Here is a 10,616-nt window from a genome sequence, read left to right as displayed (position 1 = left end):
AGAAATGCTTGAGGAAATGGAGCTTGTGTGGACAATACCACAATACACTACCATATTACTTATTTACACAATACAGCTGGCTATACAAGTTTGATTAAGCAAAAATGACAACCCAAAACAAAAGGTCAAAGGTCAGGTGCCCCTCATTCCTAATGCCTATCAGGGACAATGGTTCCAATTTACTTTACTGGAGTAGAGCTGTTCCAACAACATGAAGACAACACGGTAACCCCTACAAATACCAGTGAAAGCTAAAACTCTGTGGGAAAATGTTACATTTACAACTTTCCCAGTATTACATTTTTGATCCTCCATTTGTTACTAAACAGCTGGCTAAAAGGCTGGCAACAAAATGGAGGCCACACATAAATTGATCAAAAGTAGTTTATTTATCTCAAACTAACCAACACTGGATGTTACATTTCCCATAATGCAACTCCATAATAGTGATGTTGGCAGATAATTGAGAAAAGTAATGCGTCAGTCAAACAGTGTTCCATAGACATGCTCTAAATGTTGTTTCTAGTTTAAGATAGACCTCTACAGCATGGCACCTCACTAACTCACTCTCTTGGTTTTTCTCTGTTGATAGAAACGGAGAGGAAGAGGAGTCAAACGTCACCGCTGTCAGCACTGTGACAAATCCTTCACAACATCAGGATATTTAAAGATTCATCAGAGAGTTCACACTGGAGAGAAGCCTTACAGCTGTGATCAATGTGGGGCAGCTTTCACACAACAGAGTGCCCTGACAAGACATCAACACATTCACACTGGAGAGAAGCCGTACAGCTGTGATCAATGTGGGGAAACCTTTTCTCGTGGTGATGCCCTTAAATCTCACCAGCGCATTCACACTGTAGAGAAGCCGTACTGGTGTGAACAATGTGGGGAAACCTTTTCTCAGAGTAGTTACCTTAAATCTCACCAGCGCATTCACACTGGAGAGAAGCCGTACAGCTGTGAACAATGTGGGAAAACCTTTTCTCGTAGTGGTAACCTCAAAACTCACCAGCGCATTCACACTGGAGAGAAGCCGTACTGGTGTGAAAAATGTGGGGAAACCTTTACTCAGAGTGGTAACCTTAAAAGTCACCAGCGCATTCACGCTGCCTCGTTGTGAACATGTTTCAGAGTCAAGCTGTTTCCTCCTCCTCATGCCCTGATAGTTGTCGTTATATTCTGATCTTCTCTCCACATTGAAGGCTGACCAGCAGTAACTTTATCTTCTGAGCAGCATGTATGTTATTGTGGATCAGTTGGACTGTTTTCTGCCTGTCCTCAGAGCCCTTTATCATTTAGGCACCAGTATTGGTGCCTGAACTCATCCTTTTAAAAATCTATTTTTCAAATGTATATATCTTTAAAAAAAAGTTTAAAAAAGGAGCACAAAAAGACAGCCAGCAACATTTAAGAACGGCTTGTTTATTTCTATATGGTCCAAATTAAATGTAATTTTTTTTAAATATTTCTCCAGTAAATTGCTTGAAGAAGAAGGCCCAAAGGCGAAACATTAAGACGTTTAAAGATGTTTTGGTTGGAAAACGTAGACGTGTTTGAAACTTTTTGATTTTGTTAAAACTTTCTTCTCATCTCTAGAAACATTAATTGGCCTAAATAAATTGTACGCTCTCAAGTTATTGTTTTGTAGTTAAAATAAAATAAATTAAACGAGGCCTCATGCTGATTATTTGAGACTTGATATGGTGGATTTATCCTTCCTGCCGTTTCTGTGTTTAAACTCCTTGATAAGAAACGTTTCCTCCACTAAAAGTGCTGAAAGACTCAGATTATATCTAAGTGTGTTACACCATTATGGGATGGATCCCTACAGAGATAGACCTTTAGATAGAAAAATGAAGGTGATTTTCTTACTAAACCAATTGATATAGCAAATTGTGTCAATGATACTTCATAAATAAATAAATCTTAAAAATATACACAGCTACACACCACAGATTTTGTCAAAAACATTGATAATATATCAGGAAAGTAAAACATGTAGCTTCTGATGAATTGGAAAACAAACACCTGGTGTGGACTATCTTGAATATAAGTGGATTAGCCAATAGTTTCAATCATTTGTCCTACTATTGTCATATAATATATGGCTGCAAGCATGGAAGTTATGTAAAGTTATGCCAATACCAAAGAAAAAGAATGCCTTTCTCTGGATCAAACAGTATACCAATAAGGTTATTACCAATTCTCTGTAAAATAATGGAAAGAATTGTTTATGAACAGATTCAGTTTTTTTTTTAATAATATTTAATTACAGTTTTTCAGCTTGCATACTACAGAGGAAAACACTCAACTGCCACTGCCCTGACTAAGATGGGTGATGACTGGTTTAAGGATATGGACGAGAGAAAAAACAGGTGTTGTGATGCTTGATTTTACTGCAGCATTTGATAATTGATCCGCACTTACTGTTAAAAAAACTGGAATATTATGGTTTTTCACAACCGCATTATTATGGATGGAAAGCTATTTGACTGATAGGAGACAATTAGTTTACTTTAATGGAAGATTTCAGGCTTGTGGAACAATGGATTTCCTCAGGAAGTTGTCTTGGGCCACTCCTCTTCACAATCTTTACTAACGATTTACCATCTGTTTTCTAACTACAGAGAGAGTTACAGTGTTGGACTGGATCATGAGTAACAAGCTGATCTCAATGGCTCTACACTAACTAGTTTAGTGGTTGGAACTCATTTTTTTAATGTTCCAAATCGAAACTTGAACTCAGTATAGAGCAAACTTCTGTAGAGCAAAGAGAAGAGGCTAAACTTTTGGGTGTGATAATTGACAGGAGATTGTGTTGGGACAAACACGTTCAGAAGCTGGTAACTAAAATGGGCAACACCTTGTCAGTTATTAAAAGGTGTGCTAACATCTTCACACCACAGATAGGTAAAAAAGTCCTTCAGGTTTTGTTTTTTTCACATATGGATTACTGCTCAGTGGTGTGGTCCAGCACTTCAGCAATTAATATGAAAAAATGACAAGTGATTCAGAATAAAGCTGCACATGTGGCTTTTTGTGTGGGTTTAGATCAAATGTTGATAACATGCATGACAACTCTCATGGCTTAAAGTTAAAATAGATTTGTGTATTTGTTAATGTTTTTTTCATAATGTTATAACAAGCAAACACCTTTTATTTCAAACAGAAAACTATCCTTTAGAACTGCTACACATCATTATCCAACAAGCATGCAGTAGGAGGGAGTTTTATTTGACCTAAAGTGAAAACTCAGTCAATTAGCGGAGTAGTGTCCTTTTGTTTATTTCTTGTATAATTGCGTTTAACTTTATGATTTAATTATGGTTAGTAGTTGTCTATTTATGTCTGTGTTGTTAATGAAAAAATGTCATAAGAGTATTGTCAAAGAAAGTTGTAGGACCCCATGAAGAAAAGCTTTTAGTTCATGCTGAAGCTAATGGGGATCCAAATAAAACAAACAAACAAGTTTACTTCAACATTTTTCCCGGGTAGGGGTTTCTGTAGACATTCAGGGGATGTAGCTCAGTGTTAGAGCGCATGCTTTGCATGTATGAGGCCCCGGGTTCAATCCCCGGCATCTCCAACAAGTGTTCTGTTACAACAGTCTAAAAGAGCTGCAAAACCTCTTATTCTGAAAGACAAAGTATTAAAGGCAATCTCCTTGTTTCATGGTAAAATGCAAAAATCAGTCTCAATGACCAGATGTGTTGCAAGATTTGCAGTGAACAGTGCATTGTCCTAATGGGGATCAAAAAAACAACAAACAAAATGCATTAGCAGTTTTGCTTCAAGGAAATGTGATTAGTCATGACTAGAAGGGCAATGTTCAAGTAGTTTTTTGGCATGTAGTGTTTTTTATGGCAACACTGCCAGATTGAGCTGTCTGATATTTTGAACAATAGCTACTCCTTTGACGCAAAACATTTTACCAAAAGTGGAAATGAATTTTGGTAAAAAGGAAATGAGAATGCAGCTTGATTTGTCACTGACTTGAAGGCTATGGTCAGGTAGATCGTCATGGGGTCTTTTCATGGCTCCACTGACCGAGTCAGTTTTCCGATAGCGTTCTTCTCATATTCAATGATCTTAGAAAGTAAAGAAATTCAGAACCATTGAGGGGATGTAGCTCAGTGGTAGAGCGCATGCTTTGCATGTATGAGGACCTGGGTTCAATCCCCGGCATCTCCAGCTGGTAGTCCTTGTCCAGTCTGTCAAGAGTTGCAGAAGCTCTTATTCTGAAAGAGAAAATGAAACATGCAGCGAGTATTAAAAGGCCTAAAGTGGATGATGAACTTATCAAGTGTCTAAAAACTCGGTGCACTTTACCCATGTCCTGCTTTACTCAACATTGAAAAGGATTAGTGCATATTTGAATAGCACAGTGTTGTGAGTGCCGTGACCTCCTTGCATTTATGGTAATTATTGCAAAATCAGTCTCAGGCCCAGATGTGTATCAAGATTTGCAGTGAACATTGCTTTGCCCAGTTATGGTGGTATAGTGGTGAGCATAGCTGTCTTCCAAGCAATTCACCTGGGTTTGATTCCCAGCCATTGCATTAGTTTTCATTTTGGGATTACTTGCTTTATTTGTGAAGACTAGCCAGAAAGGTTACTCGCCCAACCCAATTTGATAAAATATTAGATCTCTGTTATGGTACAAATAAGGGAGCATATCATCAATCAAGCTGCCTCCACGAGGATCCACAGACACAGGAAGTGCCACTAGATTTGCACTCTGACCGTGTCTGGTAACTACTACTAAACCTGTTGAAAAGTTTATCAACAGAGCAGAAAGCAGCAGAAAGGCAACAGGTGTGTTACTTTTCGATATGATTTTATATCGTAGCAGTGCAAGCATTTATCCCAGGTTTGATTTCCAGCCACCTGCAGTTGCATTTACAACATTACCATTACATGTTTTACCCAGGTTTCTTCTTTTATTCAGTGATATTTCAATTTCCTTGCGGAAGTCATCCCAAAAGATTAATAAAGATATGTCTAAGTCTATCTCAGAAAAAACTTTTAAAAATCTGAAAATCTTCAGGGGATGTAGCTCAGTGGTAGAGCTCATGCTTACATGTATGAGGACCTGGCATCTCCAGCAGGTATTATGGTAGAGTCTTTAAAAGAGCTGCAGAAGTATTACCTCCTGTGGTAATCTGACTGGTAGGTTTATAGAACGTAGTGGTAGACTAAGACCTCCTGTGACACAACTAAGCAGTATGCTCTCTCTTTTATACCTCAGACTATCAGACAGCACAACAACACACTTTAATGTACATGTTTTACAGTCTCCATTTTACTGTATTTATGTACTTGTACTGTAATATTTATTGTATTACGCTCCAGTTTTTATGGGTGTCATGGTGGTTATGAGCACCGTAGCTTCCATTTTTATAGATGAAACTTGTCATGCCAGCAGGCATTACAGAAATTAATGCTTTGTTAAACACCAACAAACAGGAAATACCTTAGCTCACATACAAAGCACAGGAAATAGCAGAGGATGGTTTCGATCCACCGACCTCTGGGTTATTGGGCCCAGCACGCTTCCGCTGCGCCACTCTGCTCTACTGCTTGTGGCAATGGGCTGGAAAATATGTAATTGACATTTTTGAGGCGAGGTTTGGGATCCTGTGGCAACCAAGGCTCCAACAGCTTACGGTTTGTAAAGTTAAACATTTGGTAGACCTTTCTACTATCTTTTATGTGAGCTTCCTGATTACTCACACATTGACTATTCACAAGTAACACTTGTGATTGGCTGGTGTTTAATGCAAAGAAAGGACTGGAGCATTTATTGTAGAGAATAAGTATGCTGACACTGAAGTATGAGACAACAGTGACTGAAAATCTAATTCAATCTACATATGGTCTTCTTAAAGATCTAAATAGATTTTCTCACCTCAGAGTCATCTGGAGCACGTAACGATTAGCTTCTGTCCCTCTGAACCCTGAGTGACAATCCTCTGTAGTGAATGAGATGCAGTTCCCCCCCCCCTCAGTCTAACCAAGACTATACTTTCAGGATCGTTTCTAGAGATTCTGACTTGAGGAATGTGTTTCTAAAGTGTTAGGTCTCGCTGACCACGATGATGATGAGTTGTGATATTCCTTTCTGAGCGTGAAGCTGACAGAGAGTAATGATTCACTTCATATGCTCTCTGTCATTGATGATTGTTCTTTGCTTCTTTATGGAGTATTGAGGAAAGGAATATGATCAGAATGTATAGTAGTAGATATGTGGAAAACTAACATGTGTGAAGGTAACAAAACCTGCTAAGCTTTCTATTAACTGAAGTTATAATCGGTCTCAAAGTATGTTTGGTCCATGGTGAACAAGGTTACTTGAAAGGGTTAACACCTTCTTTCTTGACTTCGTAATACCTTATGTCCAGTGTAAAAATATAAACTGAGTTAAGCCATAATTCATTTTCATTTCTACCTTTGCTTTTCCTACTTTGACATGTCAAAAGGTGCATTGTTTGAAAGCCCATCTCTACACATCCATGTTCCACTCCCACAGGTGTTTCCACTTGACTAATCAGACTGTGTGGCCTTTACAGGCTCAGCTTGATTGACATGTATTAAAGGGTGGAACGGTCCACTGAGGTCCCTGTGGACGGGATGGCATGTTGTAACGAGGTTTGAGTACATACAGCAATACTTGAAGCCAGGTTACTTCACGAGTGGCAACGGGGCATTGAAGGTGATGTGTAAAATCCTGATTGATTCAGTGATTTTTTTGGCCCTGTTTGTAGGATCTAAAGGCTGGTTAACCACTGTAGGAGGAGACGTTGGACAGTTTTTTTGTTCTCGTTCCAGTGATTGGCATGTCTGGGTGAAGGCGTTGGATATGCGTTAGCATTTTGATGTATTTCCACTCACGCACCAACAACGCCGACCCACAGTCCTCGTTTTATCCCCACTTTCTCACCTGTACTACTGGAACTGACTGGGAAACCAAATTTTCCCCGTGGGTCGCCACCACTCGCCGTAGGAGGGCTGCTCTTCCTTAGTGCTGCTGGCTCGGACTCATATGAAGGAAATATGGGGCAAAAGGTGAGAGCTAGCAGAACAAAAAAATCTGAACTTATGTGTAATTTGCAATTGTAAAAATAAAAATTTCAGGGTTCTATCACCAGATGAGAGACACCTCTGTCCGTCTTATTCATGTAGCATGGAAGCTACCGTTAGCTAACTAGCCAACGGCCGGGCCAACTCACAATCAGACTGAACAATGTTCTTGAAAAAAATGCTAATAAACAATACAAAAAATAAAAAACAACACAGCAATATATTTCTTGTCCTGCCTATGCACCACCTGTCTGTACTTTGTATCTCACATTGCACTTTTCTGGTTAGACACAAACTGCATTTTGTTGTCTTTGTACTTGTACTCTGCACAATGACAATAAAGTTGAATCTAATCTAATAAAAAAAAAAAGATGGATGTCTTTGCACAAGAGCAGTACACACAAGTATGCGCCGTTTGGGACGTCATTTTCTCTAACTCCAGTAACTGTGTGTGCTCAGCAACTTCCTATTATTTAACCTTCTGAGACCTAAGGTCATTTTTATAGCTCATTGTCCGTCTGCTTCTATTTTCTATAAAAGCTTGTAAAACCTCAACCCTGGTGTCTCCAGTCAAGATGTCAACATCATTTCTTTCAGAACAAACTGGGTTATTAGGATATTTGTGCTGCACTGAGGTCACTTGAATTTTAAAAATGGTTGTAGGACCTTAAAGGGAACGTGAATCTTCCAATTATGTATTGATATCACACACAGAGCAGTACGAGCTGAGCCAGTCTCCTCTAAAACACTTCTCGTATGTCCTGGGAGTCAAGAAATAAACATTAGAACTTATACAACTATGCATTTATTTTTAGCTTAATTTACCCAACAGAACAGCTTTGGAGTCATTGGAATGAGTTGAAGTGTGGTCGTCTCGCTCCCCCCTAGCACCTGTGAGCTGAAACCCCCCCCCCCCCTTGCGACTTTCAGTTAGCGTGTCGCCGACTCAGCGTCAGGAAGTGTAGCGTGATATCAGGTCTTGCTAACAAGATAGCGATGGATTTCTTTTGGTGTTTTTCACAGTATCGTCATGACTGAGCCGGTAAAAGGGAAACAGAAACTTAAGAAAGCATTGTTGGAGGAACAGAAAAAGAGGAAACTGCAGACTGACAGAGGGAAGAGTCAGACACAAGGAAACAGAGGAGCTGCCTAATATTTATTCAGAAGCTGGAGGTGGAGCTCAATAGACAATACCTGCGAGAAAAAAGTGAGAAAACAGCCAAGAAATGGCCAGAACTGCATTGCTCCCCTTTAATTGAAGTGTTTTCCTCTTCACTGAGGTGTGGGGGTTGGAACAGTAGCTGAGAGTGATTGGTCTGCCAATGAGGCAAATTTTCGAGCCTCGTTGGGATGCCAACCACCATCTACAGTAGGTAAATCACTGGCTAGCTATGCAGGAGTACCTCATACCTTTTACCAGGTTCAGGTGGTTAATAGTTATGGTCAAATGAAGCTTCATTAAGCTTTCTGAACAATGTTCTTCATTTTCTGAACACATTCACTCAGTAGTGTTTTAAATGTAATGTGCTGTATTTATATAGCGCTTTTCCAGTCTTAACAACTGCTCAAAGCGCTTTTACATCTACAGGGAACATTCACCATTCACACACATTCATACACTGTGGCCGGGGCTGCCGTACAAGGTGCCACCTTCTCATCAATAACATTCACACACATTCACACTCGATGCGCAGCACCGGGGGCAACTCGGGGTTCAGTGTCTTGCCCAAGGACACTTCGACAATGACTGCACGGGCGGTGATCGAACCACCAACCTTCCGATTGGCAGGCAACCGCTCTACCACTGAGCCACAGCCGCCCCTAACTTGTGATGGCTTGTTGGCTTTTATTGGTTGTGGGATCTGTGATTGCCCAGAGGTGCTCTCGTCCAGCAACTCTCCCGCTCATCTTTGTTAGTTTTACTCTGTCCAGCATAATCCTGACACCATACCTCGCACTCATCCATGCATACATCTCACCACTGACTAAACTGACTACCACCATCATTGAATTATCATTTCTTCTGTTGTGGTCATGTTCTCGTGTTTCCTTCAACCTTGCACACGGTCTTTTTCCTGGCCTTTTCATGGGTCATGACAAAGCTCTAGGTCGGTGTTTTAAAAACAAAGAAAACACAACTGAAGCTGAAAATGCAGTGACAGGTGGATGAACACTGGCACAAGCACATGAATGGAAGTGTAATTCTGTTGTTTCGTCTGACATTGAGACCCTAGTCGACCCAGTCCAAACCATCGCGGTAAGCCTCACTGGGTGTCCAAACTAAAATGAAAAGAGGAAACTTGGTAGACTCCTTACTGATGTTTACATCTGTACTCACTATGCCCTTTTTTTAAAGCACCAGCCAATCACAAGTGTTATATGTGAATAATCAATGTGTGAGTAATCAGGAAGCATAAAAGATAGTGGCAAGGTCTACCAAATGTTTAACTTTACAACCCAAACTGTTCCTTCAAAATGTGGATCACAATTATCCAGACCATAGTTTTAAAGAGCAGAGTGGCGCAGCGGAAGCGTGCTGGGCCCATAACCCAGAGGTCAATGGTCGAAACCATCCTCTGCTAATTGCCATGCTTTGTGACTGGACTGTACTGCACCCCTGATCACATGTACCAACGCATCTGTTGCTGCAAGTGTCTGAGTTATACGTTTCCATCTGCTGAAAAGTACACTCTTAATGGTATGTCAGGTTATTTCATCCATAAACACAAACCAATAAATATACTATACTGTAAATAGATAATAGAAACTGTAAATCATGTACATTTAAAGTGCTTGTTGTGTTGTCTGATACTCTGAGGTATTAAAAAGGGGGCATACCGCTTAGTTTGTGTTACAGGAGGTCTTGGGCTGAATCTCATTTCTCTATCTCACCCCTTTCCCTTGTTTTGTGCGGGTTCACGCGAAACCTAGTGTTGTCCCAATACTCTTTTTGACAAGGAAAAGGGTGTATGGCCCTTGGAACCATAGACAGTGAAATACAAAATCAAGGGAGGACGCGAGCTTACTTGAAACAGGAGGAAACAGCAGCTGATCCACTTTGGGGCTGAAAGCGAGCAGAAGTTTCTTAAATCCTGTGTTCATGTTGTACCCATTCATTATTGCTTTGGTACTGAATTACTGTAATCATTTGTAATTAATTCTTGTTCATGCACTTGGTTGGCACTTGGTTTGATACAAACACTGATGAATGTGTGTGTGTGTGTGTGTGTGTTTGTGGGGGGGGGGGGTTACTGGCCAACAGGCATCAGACTTGTCAGGAATATCAGAACAGCTCTAGTTAATTTGTTTGTGGTCTTGTGTGTATTTTTTTTTTGGTTTTACACATTTGAGTGCCTTTTTATGTGTGTGACATGTTAGTTATGGTTCTACTAGTTGATAACGGTTCGTTAATATTATATATATTTTTAATGTTTTTGCCTATTATGTTAATTTATCACCAATAAAGACGGATTTTTTTAACAAATGTTTTTCTGAACACCAATGACATTCAAAACGGTGATAACTGAAACAGA

At 39.9% G+C, this 10,616-nt stretch overlaps 4 non-coding genes across 4 annotated transcripts; 3 read left to right on the top strand and 1 right to left on the bottom strand.

The window, feature by feature from the left end:
• The first annotated feature begins 3,517 nt into the window (after positions 1-3,517).
• On the top strand, positions 3,518-3,589 carry trnaa-ugc (transfer RNA alanine (anticodon UGC)). The gene has a single exon. It is a non-coding gene; the product is annotated as a tRNA-Ala (tRNA).
• A 533-nt stretch (positions 3,590-4,122) lies between these two features.
• On the top strand, positions 4,123-4,194 carry trnaa-ugc (transfer RNA alanine (anticodon UGC)). The gene has a single exon. It is a non-coding gene; the product is annotated as a tRNA-Ala (tRNA).
• A 1,309-nt stretch (positions 4,195-5,503) lies between these two features.
• Positions 5,504-5,576, bottom strand: trnal-caa (transfer RNA leucine (anticodon CAA)). Its single transcript has one exon. It is a non-coding gene; the product is annotated as a tRNA-Leu (tRNA).
• Positions 5,577-6,018: 442 nt separating this feature from the next.
• Positions 6,019-6,235, top strand: LOC116683836 (small nucleolar RNA U3). The gene has a single exon (XR_004330711.1). It is a non-coding gene; the product is annotated as a small nucleolar RNA U3 (small nucleolar RNA).
• The last annotated feature ends 4,381 nt before the right edge of the window (positions 6,236-10,616 follow it).

The sequence above is a fragment of the Etheostoma spectabile genome, unplaced genomic scaffold, assembly GCF_008692095.1.
Source record: "Etheostoma spectabile isolate EspeVRDwgs_2016 unplaced genomic scaffold, UIUC_Espe_1.0 scaffold00019127, whole genome shotgun sequence".
In the NCBI taxonomy this organism is placed as follows: Eukaryota; Metazoa; Chordata; class Actinopteri; order Perciformes; family Percidae; genus Etheostoma; species Etheostoma spectabile.
Note: the sequence above shows the minus strand (reverse complement) of the source record. Positions and strands in the feature narration are given on the sequence as shown.